Below are 17,122 nucleotides of genomic sequence, written 5' to 3'. Positions count from 1 at the left end.
CAATCAGTTGTTTATTGTCTTTGCTGGTGACTCCTAAATCTATATCACTGGCTGTGAAGTCTTTTCTGAGTTACTGGTTCTCCACTCAACCTCCATTCAATAATCCAAACCACTGGATTTGGATTATTGAGTGTCAATTCAGTATGTCCAAAATTATTATTATTAGAATAAAGGCTATTCCTATTTCCTGATTTCATTATTTTCACTTATTCATCTAGGAAGTACAGTGAACTGTGCTAGCAAGGATTATAAACAGTCCCTAATCTCAAAGAGATCCCTATCTAGAGGTGAAAACAGGTCTGTAAAAGTGTGTATTTTTACTAGAAGTAGGAAAAAAATACTATAAAAGCATAGAGAATTTTGCAATTCTATCTGGAGAAATGAAGAAACTATCAGAGAATATATTTGGGTGGCTTTAAAGAATCCTTCAAACAGAACTAGGAGGACTTTACCAGCTAATAGAACTGAGTGTCAAAGGCATGGTGTATTTTAGAAACACTGAAAGTTCATTGTTAGGTGGGTGGGGTTGAGTGGCAAGAGAAGAAAATAAAAGAATATGTTGGGGCCAGTCTGTAAGGCCAGTCTTATATGCCAAATGACTTTTGAATTTTATCCTAGATGCAGGAGAAAACCCACAGAAGTTTTCAAAAAAGAAATTAACATAATTATATTTTTAAAATATAGAAGGTAACTCTGGTGGTAGTGTGAAAGTTGGATTAGAGACCAGACAAAATGTTTCTCCAACAGTCTAGGAAGAGGTGATAGGGACTGCACCCAGACAACTGCCACAGATAGCTGACACTGGTGCTGGTGAGATTACCTAGGGATTGTCTTGGTAGGGAAGGTTGGTGAAGTAAGAGGGCCAAGGAGCGAAGCCTGAGAAACACCATCATTTGAAAGTGAAGCAGAGCAAGAGGGAATCCCAGCAAAGCAGATGGGAAAGGAGCAGTAGAAGTAGGAAGGAAGCCAGGATCCAATGGGGTTGTGAAAGCCAAGGGACAAGAGCTTCAAGAAATGGGAGATGGTCAACAGTTTCAGTAGGTAAGAGAGGTCCAATAGGATCAAGAATGAAAATGTGCCATTAACTAGAATGAAAATAAGTTGTTAGCTGCAGGAAAGGTAAAATGGCTGGAAAGACTAATTCGCAGGAAGGATGCTTATAGGCTGAGCTTCTTCCCTCAAAGGAAAGGGAGAAGTGGTGTTACCAAAAAGAGGAGATGACTGATGGGATAGGGTCCTAGAGAGAATAGAAAGGAACAGAGATAAGACACATTGATGGCAGAAGCACAAGGCAGGAGTCTGGGTCCCTGATGACAGCAGAGATGCTTTATCAGTCTTAGATAATTACACCAACTTTGTTTATGTGGAAAAGAAATAAACTTTAACTTGCTGTGTAGTGTTTCCTGTCATTCGCAAATAAATGTAATCCTAACATACAGGAGAGAAGGGTGTTGAAAGGATAAACAAGTGCCTTTCAAAAGCATGAAGACATGAAATAGCATAGTATGTTCATAAGACCAGACCAATGTGGCTTTACTGACTACCAAGTGTAAGAGAGGAGTGGTAGGAAAGGAAGAGGAACATGAAGGTCCAGGTATGAGGAAATGAGATAAAAGTAGCCACACAAAAGTGCATTAAACAAAGGAATGATGGCATGTTCTCACTTCAGCTCGGAATAGATTCCTCTTGTGACAGTCTGGAAGGGGATCATGGGGAGTCAAAACAGGGTGCAGAGAAATGTGTACCACAGTCCTGGGGAGAGATCATGGTGCATGCATAGCTGCAGTTATGGTAGGGTTACATAGGATGTGATGGACATGAGAGATATGTAGGAATTAAATCAGTAGGAATTGGTGACAGAGGCAAGTGATTTGGGAGGAAGCCTCAGTCTCTACCTTGCATTGCTTTTCTTCATCTCCACTGTTAGTACTTCAATTCAGGCATGCTACTTCTTCATGTATTAATTCAACAAATATTTACTGAGTGCCTCCTTTGTGTCAGCTCCTGCAGATACAATGGTGACCAAGCTAGAAATGGTCTTTGCCCTCCTAGACCATAGTTAGGGACCCCAGGGCTGAAGGCTTCATATGTGATATCTCATTTAACCCTCAAAACACCCAATGATATAAGTATCATTGTTGCCCCCATTTTTCAGCTGAGGTAACCCAGTCTTTAAAAGTTTAATAATTTGCTCAAGGTCACATGGTTAGCTGAAAAAATGGTAGTGCCAGGAATCAAACACAGATCCATCTTTTTAATCACTTGAGTATGTTATTTCTCCTTAAATTGCACACAATATATTAAATGCTATGACAAGGAGAATAGTGGTTTGGATTATTGAAGTCTCTTAACTAGATACACTTTTTTAAAAATTAAAGTATCATTGAGACATATAATCTTATGATGGTTTCACATAGACAAAACAGTGGTTCAACCTTTACCCATATTATCAAGTCCTCACCCCCTCCAATGCAGTCACTGTCTATCAACGTAGTAAGATGTTACAGAGTTATTAATTGTATTCCCCATGCTGTACTATCATCCCAGTGACTTACTTATGTTGTAACTATTAATTATAGTACCCCTTAATCCCCTTCTCCCTGCCCACGCACCCTCTCCAATCATTCCCCTTTGGTAACCACTAGTCCCTTCTCGGTGTCTATAAGTCTACTGCTTTTTTTGTTCCTTCTGTTTCAATTTGTTTTTATACTCCACAAATGAATGAAATCATTTGGTATTTCTCTTTCTCCACCTAACTTATTTCTCTGAGCATAATACCCTCTAGATCCATCTTTAACTGGATATTCTTTCTGCATTTTGCATGTTCCAGTCAGAATAGTTTTTCTAAAATGCAAACCGGGGAGGTTGGTGGTAACTTCTCTAAGGGCACTCTGAGAAGGAAGATGTTTTTGAATGGAAGATGATACATTAGATATATATTAATTTTGAGGTGGCTGTGAAACATCCAAATGGAGATATCCAGGAGTAATCTTACAGACAATTCTGAAGTTTAAGGGGAAGCAGGGTTGGAGATAAGGCACTTGGCATCATTAGTATTTAGAGGTCCACTAAAGTCAAAGCAATTATGAGGATGCTTTAAGGGCTTGTAGAGGTGAGAGTAGCAGCCTGCTGAGAAAACTAGATTTGGAATTAATTGATTAGAGAAAAAAGAGAAGAACTCAGCTCTCAGGTAGTCATATACTTAAGTCATATCTAGGGTAAGGGAGAACTAATTTATATGATATCAATCTGCATGGTTGAGGGATTTTTCTCCAACAACAATAAACAACTCAGTAAAAGGGAAACTTGACAAAATTTTAAAAATCTTACTAGCTCCTTTCTTTTCTCCTAGTCTGATTTAAGACCTTGCCTGTGAGTTCCCAGAGCACCCTGGTTTTATCTTTGACCTAACAAATACTTAACCTATCAAGTTCTATTAAGTCCATCTCCGCCTTGGACTTTGAAATCCTCAAAGTTTTTTGAGATTGAAAACCTTCAAGTTCTTTGGACTTTTGAAATCTGTGAGGGTTTTTTGTTTGTTTGTTTCTTTGTTTCTTTGTTTGAGCATTGCTATTCCCAGCAATTCACATAGCTCTATTTGTGTACTTGTTTTATCCCCGGGTTAGACTGTAAAGTCTCTGAAGGCAGGAACAGTGACTTTGCACTGTTTTGCAGGAATATCACCTCAGCTCAGTGTCTCACACACAGTATGCTCTTATTAAGCATTTGTGGAATCAGACTGACTTCAATCTGGAGGACACAATGTAGACACTAACCAACTGTGATTTTTAAAATTTTCTGATATGAAATAAATAGTCCCTCCTTTAAACATCTCATGCAGTTTTACATTAAGAGGTTGGTTAGGACACCTTCACCAGGTATGTTAACATTTTGTTTTTGGAGTTTGGGCTCTCCTGGCAGCTCTATCGGCTCCATGACCAGGGATGAACTACTAAGTCTGGGCCTCCTAAATCCTTGTTAGTAAAACTCAAGGGATTGGACCTGATGATTGCTAACGTCCCTTCACATTTCCAAAATCCAAAGATCCCATGACCTCTGGAAGACCTTGCAACCACTCTTGAGAACACTGCCTTGTAAAGGACAAGTAAAACATGGGCTCAAGGATGAAGACACCAACATTTTATCTTTACTTATTGCTTTGACTGCTGGTTAAAACATTTAACAGATGCAAGTTGTTTTTCAGTGGTAGGTTTATGCAAAAATCAAATGAAAGGGCACCATAGTTCACTTTGGTAGTAAAAAGTGAAAAAGAAAGAAGAATATGAAACATCATCTTGGATCTCATGTATATCTTGGTAACACTTTCCTTTTTTTCAGATGAGAAATAAAAGAACATAAGCGACTTACTCAAGACTGTAGGAGTACTAAATGGCAAGGCTGGTATTAGAATTCAAGGCTTCCAGTCATACACTTTTTTCTCAGCAATCAAATTGGTCAAAAATCTCCTGAAAGACAATAACAGATGAAGGTGAAATGCCAACTGGTTGAGTTTAAACAGAGACTCCACTTTGTTCTTTCCAGGTTCAAAAATAAACAATTCCAGTGATTAGCATGAAAGGCTGGCAGATGAAACATTTTGACTCCTAAATAAAAATATTTGTATTTTTGCACGACAGTTAGTAAATCAATTGTAAAAATTAAAATAAACAGAAAACAAGGAGAATTAGCAAACCCAGAACACAATTTTCCTTCTCTTTTGGAAGACAGATTGAAAAAACAAAACAAAACAAAATCCCCATGGCTCCCTTCATTAACAGGCAGGGAGGTGGGTCCCTTTGTAAATCCCACTTACAGAGGATCATGGCTACCTGCAGAGCCTGTAGTACCAACCACAGTAGCGAAGACACCAGATGACCAAAGGAAGGGTGAGGGTCTGGGAAAGCTAGTAAACAAAAAACAGCCTTCCAAATGAATGCCATTGCTGGAGTCTGTATTGTAAAATGCCTGAATTTGAGAATCCAGAAAGCAGATCAGCTTAAGGCAACAAAAGATTCAAATAAGATACAAAGAACTCATTTTGACACATGAACTGTCTTCATTAGATCATCAGGTGCTTATGTGTAATTCTTTAAAAAAATAATTCCGCCTAACCTGTGTTTGAAGCAGTGGGGCCTACAAGAACAGGGACCTAAAAATGATTCTTGCATGAATGCGTTCATAACCAAAATTCATGAACAATGCTGGTTTTCTCCCTTTTAATCTTCCTGACATTTTAAAGGCCAGCAATGACTTAAAATTTTGTTGTACAGATCATTTCAATTTTACCACTCTGCTCATGAGAGGTGCTTTAAATACTAACTTAAAAAGCTGGAATCTCTCCAATAGTAAGTGATTTTTCTTCTGCGTTATTGCCTCATTTACAAAGAAAATAACACTTTTGGGTATGAAATGCCAAAATGAAAAGCAGCAAAACATTAGGCCATGGTAAGATTTCCCAAAAGTTTTCCAGTTTTCTTGGCTTATTCGCTTTCATTGTAAAGTTTAAACTCAAAATCAATTTAGTTGCTTCAGTTTGAAAATGTGGAAGGGAAATCTTTACTTTCATGTGAAGAAGGCTGAGATTGGTTATCTGTCTTCTTTCATTTTGAAGGGGAAGTTAGGGAAATAGGTAAAATCAATGGAATGACTTTCAATATTGTTTGCCAGTTTTATTCACTAAGATAAGCCTAATAACACCAATGTAAAATAAAAAAATTACTTATTGAAGGTCCTTTAAGAAAACATGGTCAATGGTAATATATGTAATATATGATCTGTCAACAGAGAAGACTCCATTTCAAAATGGTTCCAGTCATGTCAACTTTTCACAGATCCAATGGCCTTCCACTCAACATTTTCAGGTATACAGACCATCAATCAGCCTGAAATTTTACAAATGTATTTAGAGACCCCTTTTATCAACAGCAGATAAGCTGATAGGTAAAAATGGTTCTGATAATTTAAATAGTTCTTAAAGCCTGAATCCAAAATTGAGATATAATAATGAGAACCTTTTTCTTCAGTTTCTATTTTTGAAAATTAATTTCTCATCATACCTGCTCACTTGTTTGTTTAATAATCATTCCTCACCAGGGACAAAAGTACTTTAGTTCCCACTTTCCTTTGGAAAGGTACTCCCATTGTTTTGTCAAACCCTGGTAGGGTCAGGAGCAAGGCTTCAAGGACACAGAAGTTCACAACACCTATTGGGCTGATGTCACCTGGGGCTTTTAGGCCAGGTGAAAAGTAACTTGATTTGTGTTCAAGTGGCAAAACACTGGAAAAACACTCACTCAGTGAGTCTGAGCTCAGGAAAGTGTTTTGGCTTCATCACTCCTCTAGGCTTATAAATTAAATCATCATAATAATATTATAATATGGTTTTCAATTTTTATAATATTTATTTTAAAAATATAAAATAAGTTAACCACCCTTATTTGACAGAGGATAAAGGGACCTGTGACTGAGCAGTGTGGTGAGTGATAAATCTGATTCAAATCATGCTCAACTTTGCAGTCATGTACCTGGAAGCTAGTCATCAATAAAATGGGAATAATATCTCTTACCTCATAGGGTAATAGCAGAGAAGATAATCAGTATGCAAAGCATACATTATGGCAAATATTAGGTGCACAATAATGTTAATACTTTTCCTTATATAAATCCCAAACCATAAGAATTATGTTTTTATACTTTATAGAGTTCTTTCATGATGTTATCTCAGTTAATCTCTATAAGATTACCACACTAATAAAAGCATGTCCTTTGTCTCCAGAACCAATTTTTTTTTTATTGTGTTGCTGTGTAAGGAGCTGTGGTGGTGGAGACCACATTATATTTCTGTATCATCAGCTCCTGTGGGTGGGGATAAGGAACCTGGGCTGAACTGGAGGGATCTTAGAAGCAAGGAAAGGAAGCAAAAAAATAGATACACACACACACACAAAAAAAAACCATACCACTTAGTAGGGCAATTGCCAGAGGGATAAGCTGTCCTCAAGGTCCATCAATAAAGTATCCTTTAGTAAAAAAGTCAATGAGAATAAAAATGAAACATAATTATAATGTCCTAGGTTCTAGATCTTTATAAGAATTTTAGGTTGTTCAAGAAAAACGTATGAAAATAACAGATCTATAAAATACTATCTTAGTCTAAGGTTGAGGAAGGTTTCCTGATTGTTATTAGATGCAATCAGCATCTAAATTAACCAAAATTTCCTAAAACATCTCTGAACTACACTGGACTTTGATGCACTTTACTTCATTTAATCCTCACAACAACATCCCGAGATATATATTGCATTCATTACATGAGAATACAGACGCCAAAAGATTGAGTGACTTAGAGAAAGTTAGCAGGGCTGATAGTCAAACCTGTATCTTTTAAACCCCATATGTACACTTTTCAAGCTAAGTCACACTATGTACTCTACAGTAACAGAATAGAGTATGAGAATGGTCGAAACTGTAATCAATGTTGTTAATTAAAACTTGAGAGAACTAGTGAACATTAGGTTGGTTAAGCATGAGTTTACTTACACAAACTGTGAAAATCCCTAATTAGAGACTTCTGAGGTCAGAATGACATCCAAAAATAATTGGTTTAAGTTTGAAAACACTTTTAAAATTATTTCTAGTTTATTATGGAAGTCCAAACCAAAGGAAAATGGGATTCTTACCTCATTCTTATATGATTCTATGCAGTGAAATAAATTCTGACTTTACTATTTGCATTTTTTAAACTTCAAATTTTCAAATAAGATACATTTAAAACAACCTAGAATGACAATTTTTCATGCAGGAATATGATCTCTACTCTCCCTTATAACCTTTCACTCTATTACCTACCCCAGGGGAAAAACCTGTTGAGAAGCAAAATACAAGGAACCTCCTACTGGAGTTGGGGTATGTGGACCAATGGCATAAGGTAGAAGACAAAATAATCTTAATTTTTTTATAAAAAGTGACAAAACTAAAGAGAATCCTAGGAAGAAAAACTATGGAGAAACAAGCGATCACAGCTATAGCTAGAGATAATCAACAATCAGGTGAGGTGGAGGGGTCAGTCCTGCTGACCTGGGTGCTTGGAAGGGCTCTTAAAGTCACTCTGCGGGTCAGATGCTGATGGTGGTTGTGGCAGAAAGTTCTGGGTGATAAATCAGGAGTTGTAGTGACGATGAATGGAATGGATGTTCTCATTTGTTTCAGCAGCTGCCACAGCATAGGCCATATATGACCTGAATGTATGAAATAGAAATTCTGGTTGGAATTACTGCTGATTTCTCCTGATGAAACCAATGTGGCCACTGAAACACCTTAAAGCTCAGAATCATTTAGAACAGTGTTTCTCACAGTCTAGTTCAAGGACTGCATCACAATCACCTGAAGAACGAGTTTACCATATAGATTCCTTATCCTCTGAGATTTGGGAGTCACTGGTTCTAGGGAAGGATTCAGGAATCTGCATTTTGAATACCTGAAAAAGGGTTGCCAGATTAACAAGTAGCAACCCCAATCCCAACCCCAGATGGTTCTATAACACTGGAGTTTGAAAGACACATTTGGGGCAGGGAAGAAGAGAGAAAAATTGTGTGTGATTGTTAAATGGGATGCTTATGTGTAACAATTACCCAAACACCAAAAAGAAAGGAAAAAATCTCACTGTCTGATCTTAGGACTGGATACTCAACTGCTCTGTGCTTCAATCTCTTCCTTTGGAAAATGGAAACAAACCAATGATGGTGCCTACTAAGCCCCTTGCCACTCTGTGGTCATGCTCAAAAGCAGTACGGAAGAGCACAGAGAGTTAGGCCATTTTGCCATGACAACAGCAACTTGCTCCTGGGATGAGCATCACGTCCACCCTATCACTTCTTGGATGCCTGTGGCACTTGACCTTTACCTTTTCCTCTCAGGCTGACCTTAGCAGATAACAAGAGCATTAAAAAAAATTAAACATTATTTATCAACTAGGTTTTTAACTGTAAAGCCAACAAAAAAAATCAATCAACTGTAACACCAAAACCAAAAGAATCCCAACAACTTCCTAGGAAATACTATATTATTCCCATTAAACCTCACAAAAATCATCAGGCTGAAACACTTTGCTTAGAATCTAAAGGACAAAACTCCTCTTGTATGTTTTTGTATTCTACATTTCCCAGAAAAATAGCTTCTAACCAAGCTTTAAGTAATGACAGTTTGTTGGGCTCTGTGTTACATGAAGGGTGTATTTCTAAAGAACACTGTGGAATGTTCAACTATGTAACAAGAGACATTAAGTATGTTGAATTCTGAGGCAAAGGAGGCTGCAAATGATATACTCATTTCATGTTAAAGAATCAGAAAAATTGCAGTATTATCAAACACTAACTATTCAAGTACTTCATCAGAGAAGAGATGCCAGAAAGGAAGGGAATTCTCAGAAAGTGGTGCAGGAGCACAGCAGGGTTGGGGTGAGGGTGGGAAGATATACAGGGAGTCTGCAAAGATAAATTTTGATGATTAGTGTTATCCTGGTGATGAGTAAATGCTAGTGTGCCTCAGAAGCATGGTGCTGTTGCCTGCGACATCCTGCTCTGGGCTGCCAAAGTCAGCATATGCCGTAATGGGAAATAAATGGGAAAAATTAGTTTCATTAAGAATTTGTTTGCTTATTCAAGTTTTTGGGCTAAATCATTGGCATAAGTTCCTGTTGCTTTACTATTAACAGATATATGAAAGGATGGGTCAAACGTCACTAATGTCATTACCAATGTGAGGGCTTTATTTTGTTTGTCTCTATAGAATAATGTTCTTGGTCTGTTAAAGCAGTCAGGGTCTTTCCTTACTGTAGCTACACAAGTCGCTTTACAGAAGGAAGTAAGACACCTGATCCACACAACCAGGCTTAGCAAAGGGAGCATGTGAACTTTCCACACAAGAGGAAGCTTTGTACCAGATGTGAAGAAGTAAAGTTTATTTTTCCATTTAGCTTGTTTATTTAAGTAAGAAGGAAGGAGACAGTGGCTGCTTCCCATTCCAGACTGCTCAGGGAATTACTTTTCTTTTTTTCTTTATAAATGAGCATAGTTGGCCAGCACAGTTTCCAGAGGGCTCTGGAAAGGAACCAAGTCACTAGTGATTGCATTTCTTCAGTAGCCAGTTTAACCTTTGAAACCTGCCAATCAACAGACAAAACCAAGAGGGAAGGTCAATGCAGCTTTGCCCATCTAGCATTCTCTCACTCTTTAGATGGAAAATTATTAAGGAAATGATTTTAGGAAAAGCAAAGCACACAACAGAAACTATAAGTAAGGTCTTCATAAGATTCATTTAACAGCTGAGAAATCCACAAGTCTTACGTTCATTTATTTATTTTCCCTTTTAATCATTTGTATAAGAAGTAGAGTGATAAGAGCTTTTACATTTAAAACAAAATAAACAAAGAAAAACATCTTTTGTCCTTGATTCATCTATCTTTTCACATTATTTTGGTCTGACATGCCATTTGTTTCTAGACAGAGATCTTCTTGGTATATATGCAAACACACACACTATCTTTTTCACAAATTGTTGAAACGTTTTTCTTAATGCTGAAGATATCATATGCTACTGACAAAGAACATAAAATATACCACAAAACAATCATTGGTATTTCTAGCATGCATTCATTATCAAAAAGGCCAGGGTACAAAATATTAAATGACTTCTCCCTATTATTTACTTTCACATCCATTTCAAAACTGCTTACTTCCTAGTCTTCCCTCATAATACCCCCTCATCCTGCTTCTTGCAGGGAAAGAGAGAACATCATCACTAAGATTAATGGAGCATTAGTAAAATATTTTAGGTACAAATGACCCACTTTTATGTATTACCAGAACAACTCAGCAAGGGTTTAGAAAGGAGAAAACCTGGAATTCCTTTCCATTGAATTCATGCAGCTGGTGGTGATTGATTGATTGTTTTCCTTTAAAGGCAGGGTCAGAAAGACAGAGAGAAACATTTTCTATAACTGGCTATATTTTTTACTAATTATTGAAGTGTTTTTTCTTCAGATGTTCTATGTCATTTAGATGAATTACTCTCAGTTTTAACTAAAATCCCCTCAAAGTTTAACTCACCCTGCTAAAAGAGAGTGCAAGAGTGGCTTACCAGGATGATTCTTCTTTCAGCAAGACAAAATGCAAAATGTTCCCTCTTTGCCCCCAGAATTTTATTTCCTGGAATTGTTAAACACTTTGCATGTTTCGTGAAAATCACCTTTCATTTATTGTCTTCAAAACTCAAACTGCAAATAGAATTGGTAACATCAAGTTTTAGATCCTGCTTGAAATTCAAGAATCCTAAATTTTGAACTTAAATCTATTCATTAAGTATCACTATCAAGTGTGAATTAAAATAAGAGTTAGTTACTCACTTGTCTTGGCTATGAACTCTCACAGTGATCTGAATCTGGCCCTGAAATGACTACAGTTACTACAAAACTGTAATTATTTACATTAGCTAAAATTTAATGCTGTTGCAAGATTTTTTCCATAAAATAGAATTGATTTTTATATAAAACCAGGGTGTAGCTATTCACAGCAGTAGTGTTGGAGCCCTAGGAAAACTAGGGAAGTTTTTAGAGTGTGGTGGTCACTGCAAATCTGTTCTTAAGTCTTGGATATAAACATGTGCCACTGATGATACATATTCACAGAGCCATTATCATAACACATTGATAATAGTATTAATATCTGATACAATTAGTATAAATGAACACATTTATGTGTGTGTGTTTGTGTGCCTGTGTAAAATGTGTGTGCATGTGTTCAGAGTAATGCCTCCTTCCAGACATCAGACTTCTGGGAAACCTCAACTACCTAGCTTCAAGCCAGTCAGATACCTGGAAATAAGAGAAAAATAAACTTGACAGTGAAGTAAGTACAGAAATGCAACTGATTTGTACTGTAGATGTAGGCTCACCCTCAGGTATAACACAAATAGTTTACCAGCAATATGACACAGATTCCAGGGAGATGTGATAATTCACCTGAAGAGAAGAGACTTCCATATCTACAAAAAGAAAAAATGAAAATATGGCTGCTCAGGTCACTTAGTATTTATAATTAGGACCCTGAGTCAGTAAATGTACATTTTTAAAAGTCAGAGTACTAGGTAATGTATTTCAGGAAGATCTTTCACTGGAATAATTAATTTTTTTTTTAAGTTTTGAGACTTCAGTTATCTGGAAAATAAGACTATTTGCAACAACTTTACTATTGTTATGTTTTGTGTAATGTATTTTGTCTTTAACTTTCAAAGGTTCTTCTGAATACTGATTAATTAGGCTCAGAGGATTTTCAAAGAATGTAAATATCTTAAATACTATCACTGTTTACCAAGAGATTATACAATTAGGAGTTGAATTGTTTTAAGGTTACTTTCTCCAATGATAAAATTATTTACTTTCTTAAAAATTGTTCATTAATCTACTGTACAAGCTTTTGGTTGTACTACAGTGTCTCTTCTTCCACATTATTATAATGAGATGCCATTCCTGGCTTGTAATAAGTTATCACCTATACTAGTATTTTGCGATTTCAAAATCTGATATACAAACTCGAATGTTAAGGCCTAACGATTTGCATGAGGAACAGGAGGAGAAGTTGCTTGGAACACAAATTCTTGATTCATTAATTACTTGTCGAATGTCACAATGTCATGGATGTAATCCAGCAACCTTGGAGAATGCTTAGAAGACAATGGAATAAGAAGATTTCAGAGTAGCTGAAATCTTTAACTCTCTTTCTTTGAAAATCTCCTGTCACAAGTCAGAGGGATAATGTCTCTTTTCACCCAATGAGAAAGCTGTTCTCACACGAGCATAATTAATCTTCTGACACCATGACAAAGAAATTCCTTAAAAGGATTTCTCTGATTTCCTCTCAAGACAGAAGATTGTCTTTATCCATCATCTGTTCTTCCTGATCCCTTCTTTTTGAATATCCACATCAGCAGAATTGTCCATCAGAAGAGACAGCAGGAGGGAAATCTTTGCATGATTGATAGGGCCCCAGTGCTCTGCAGGCCTATTTAAGTGCAAGCATCTATTGTTGCAAACTTACTTTACAGCAGTTAAACAAATATAATAGTCACCAATTCAACCACTGTGCAGCTTAGACTTGACTAAAACTAGTAAGTGAAGCTTGCTAATGACAAGGCACTGATTTTGAAGCCAGTTTAAGTCAGCCTGATGCCTATTTAGAAAAAAGAAAATTCTCAAAGCCATGTAACAGTACATGTATATTAGAAAATGTTATATATTACACTGTATGAAGATGGACATTCTCATTAAAAAAACAAGAAATCTGGTACTTTTTATTCTAATAGTCATTTAGTATTTCTTAACTACATCATGGCTATTTGGGAAAAAAAATCGTGTATGTTACCATAAAAAAAATCAGGTGTGTCAAAGAAGAAAGTTATCAATACACACTTAAAAATGTTCTTTTTCAGACTCATTAAAGTTTTCAAAGAGAGACTTAGGTATGTCTGTGTTCTTACCCCCATCTGTGAGAGAAAGCCAAAGTCCATTTGAAACTCCTGGTAAGGACCTGCTCCTTCCTTGGGGAGAACTAATGAATTAGAGCACTATAGGTTAGTTTCAAGTGGGGGAGCAACGCATACTGGGCAAAGGCCCACGCCACAGAAAATGCAAGCATGGCTCCATTTTCAAAGCAATCTATACAGAATGGAAACATATCTAGAAATCTCACTAAGCTGTGGTAAAAGCACACCCAATATAAACAGTAGAAGTTATAGCATGTCCTGTGTTCTTTAATGCTGCCAAGAAAGGCCACTTGAGCCCATGCACCAGGACACACTGATACCATGTGCCTGTTTGCACCACAATGACCTTGGCTACTCAGTTCTGGGCTCACCCTGTGAAAATATTTGTTTATCCTTCCAATGCCCAAACAGTGAGGTCAGCCCTTACAGGTCAGGGCCTCCAATCCTCAGTGCTCTCCTTGGCATGGTTAGAAGGACAGGTCACTGCCTGACCCACAGTGGGGCTTCTTCTCCCACTGACCAGCCTCCTCCAGCTAGGAGTGCAACTGATGGCTGGCCCACAGCCAGGACCCATGTGTTCTATAATGGGCAGTTCAGTTTTGTTTTTTCTTAAATTACAGTTTTATTCAGGATTGATTACACCTTTGAAAACCTACGAAAAAAGAGTTATATCCAGGATAAAGACCTAGGAAAATCCTTGCAGGTAAAGAGGGATGCTAAGCAGTTTGAGTATAGAATATATCAGACTTTGAATTTAGAGAAGTTGGGAATCAACAGAGAATATGCTGGCAGTGAAATTAACAGGAGAGGGCCAGATGGGGCACGCGGACATACAGCTCAAATGTTCCTTCACCAACTGAGGACCGAGAAATCTCTCAAGAGCTCACATCACCAACAGCTCCACATTGTTGGTTAAGAGTCCTTTTATGAATGGCTTGTCTTCCCAACAGGATTGTGTGTTAAGTGTTGGGTCTGGGGATGAGGTGGGAACCAATCCTCCTCATGTTGTTTGCCTATTGTACATTGTATAGCATCTTGTCAAGTTCTATAAACATTTACGAACTAGTTAGAATGGAACTTGAGTAACAGGCTATTAGTGCTGTCCAAGGCCAGGTGTGTAAGACCTGGGAAGGTGACAGGCAAATCTCCCTCTTTTCCACCCAGGTCCCTCTGGGTGGAAAAGCCATGAGGCCCTTGAGATTAAGTTCAAATTCAGTAGGAATGCCCTCTTGCTTATAGTGATTCTTGGAGTTAAATACTTGATGTGGAAAACCCACCACTGTATATGGCAAATCTTTGTACCTTCCTCTTAATTTTTCTGTGAACCTAAAACTGCTCTAAAAAAACTGTCTTTTAAAAAAGGCAACAACAAAACAAAACAAAACCCACCAGTGCTCACAGAAACTCAGGGAAAAACAAACATTTCATTCTTTGGCTCTTCAGGGATAACTTTGTAAGACAAGGATCAGAACACTAATTGTGTTCACAGAACTGACTTTGGATTAAGATGTGCATTGATTGGATCCCAGCTTCCCCACTTCCAAGGGTGCATGTGATTCAGTCTATCTTTCCCTCAGTTACCTTATCTGGTAAGTAAGGATAATAATGGTGCCTACAACCTTACAGGGTGTGTAAGGCTTAAATGTAGGTCCTGACATTTGGCAAACACTCACTGCACAACTGACTATTATTCATTCTCTGTTGCCCCCTTCCCCCTCATTCCCTCAACTCTCTAAATAGAGTACATCCAGCTCTATACCTGAGTTTATCTACACACACACACACACACACACACAATATAGCAAGCAGTCTTTGGTGCTGAGAAAGGAGCAAGTCCAATAAATTGAGTGAAATGGACACTTCTGAGCCACTGAGAGAGAAGAATGAGGAAATAAGGCAGTAAAAACAAAGAAGAACAGGGCAGGCCAGGGTAACCTGGGACTGGAAATAGGTGATTTCTCAGGACTCTATTTGAACTCCTGCAGGCCTGTGTATGCCTTATTCTGTGTCATCTGCTCAGCTTTACTACCTGGTTTCCTGGTTATCTTAACACTGTCTTTAGGTTGGGGTCTTATTGGAATTCACAAAGGACATGTTTTTATTTCCACTCATTTCCACAAATACTTATTTTGTTCCTGTAGGTGCCAAGCATTGTGACAGATGCTCAGGATACATTTGTGAATAGGACTGTGCCATCTAGAAGTTCACAGCTTAGAGGGTCAGACATGAATACAACACAGTATAGTAGAGAACATACACAGTGAAACAGACAACATACAAGAAGCCTAGAGTGAGGGCTGGATGTCACTTAGGACTTCAAAGGTGAGCAAGAGTTTGCATGATAAAGACATGCCACATACAAGAACAGTGGAGTGAAAGAAGTGGGTGTCACTGTGTATGTGCCTGAGTCCCAGGGAGCATGAAGGCAGAATGTCAGGAAGTTAGGTGAGAGACCAAAGCTAGGTTAAGAAAGGAAATTAGGCTCTAAGAAAATTTTTATAACAGATAAAAGGGAGTCCTTAAAGATGGTAGGCAAAAGAGTGACATGATAAATTTGTTTTTCAAAAAGATAATTCATGGGACCAAATGGAAGACACTGGAAAGGGAACAGGAAGAACATAAAAGAGTAGAGAGCTTCAGAAGATGATTAAAATGACCTGGCAAAAGCCAGTGAGGGACTGACAAGGAGAGTGGAGATGAGATGTGATTTATTCAGGACTTACATAGAAAGCTTATTGATAGGGCTGAGTATTTGCCGGACATAGGATGTGAGCAGGGGAAAAGAAGCCTTGGATAGCTGAGAGATTTCTTGTTTGAGCAAGAGTTAATGTCACATCATTAATTTGGTAGTAAAAGAGGTATTGCCCTGTTACTGTGTGTGTGTGAATTTGTAGAATAACGTGCTTGAAGACCTTTTGTTTATTTATGTCATTAAACACCTGGACCTCCAGGAGGGAAATTTAAAAATAGATTGAAACCTTAAGAAAATAATATTTTTCAATTTGTTTTTAATAAGGTATTCTTCTACTTCTTTTCCAAAGGAATCTTATGACATCCACTGTAAATTCTAATTCTTCACTGTTGTTTCAGATATTCAAAGTTTCATGGTATATTTCATAAGCTGAATGGCTCAATGGATTCTGTGGCTTGAAGAGTCTTTAATCTTTATGTATGAGACAGCATGGTGAAAAAAGAAAAAAAAAAAAAAAGAAAAAAGAAGGGCAGACATCTGCCAAAAGGCTACATGTGCCAAATGGGAAATGAGAGCACATTTAGAGAAAAAGGAAGAAGGAACAACAGGAGGGTTAATACCTCTGTTTTACTGCTAAGGAAGTTTCTAAATGGGAAGAATTTGTTTAATGATCAGTTTCATATAAGAGGGGTCCAGGTCAAAAATAACATGAATCCTTTTTAGAAGACAGGAGCTGTTGAATTCTTATATTATTGTTTTATGGACATCTATTGTATCAGATTAAAAGACGATTGTATTAACAATTAGCTAGTGTTACAAATGTAAACAAAATGAATGACACTTTGATGAAAAGCAACTTTTATTCACTAAACTACAATTTATCTAGCACATTCA

The 17,122-nt window shown here is 37.4% G+C and overlaps 1 protein-coding gene across 9 annotated transcripts in view; it reads right to left on the bottom strand.

Annotated features, from left to right (window-relative positions):
- The window catches only part of GREB1L (GREB1 like retinoic acid receptor coactivator), a 244,688-nt gene that overhangs the window by 138,126 nt on the left and 89,440 nt on the right, over nt 1-17,122 (bottom strand). For all 9 annotated transcript variants that reach the window (XM_057504077.1, XM_057504079.1, XM_057504078.1 and 6 more), the window contains exon 2: nt 4,369-4,466. The gene's annotated coding sequence lies outside the window, so the exon portion shown is untranslated. The remainder of the gene's footprint in view (nt 1-4,368; nt 4,467-17,122) is intronic.

The sequence above is a fragment of the Manis pentadactyla genome, chromosome 6 (genome assembly GCF_030020395.1).
Source record: "Manis pentadactyla isolate mManPen7 chromosome 6, mManPen7.hap1, whole genome shotgun sequence".
NCBI classification, from domain to species: domain Eukaryota; kingdom Metazoa; phylum Chordata; class Mammalia; order Pholidota; family Manidae; genus Manis; species Manis pentadactyla.
The sequence above is the reverse complement of the archived record's forward strand: the minus strand, read 5'-3'. Positions and strand labels throughout refer to the sequence as shown.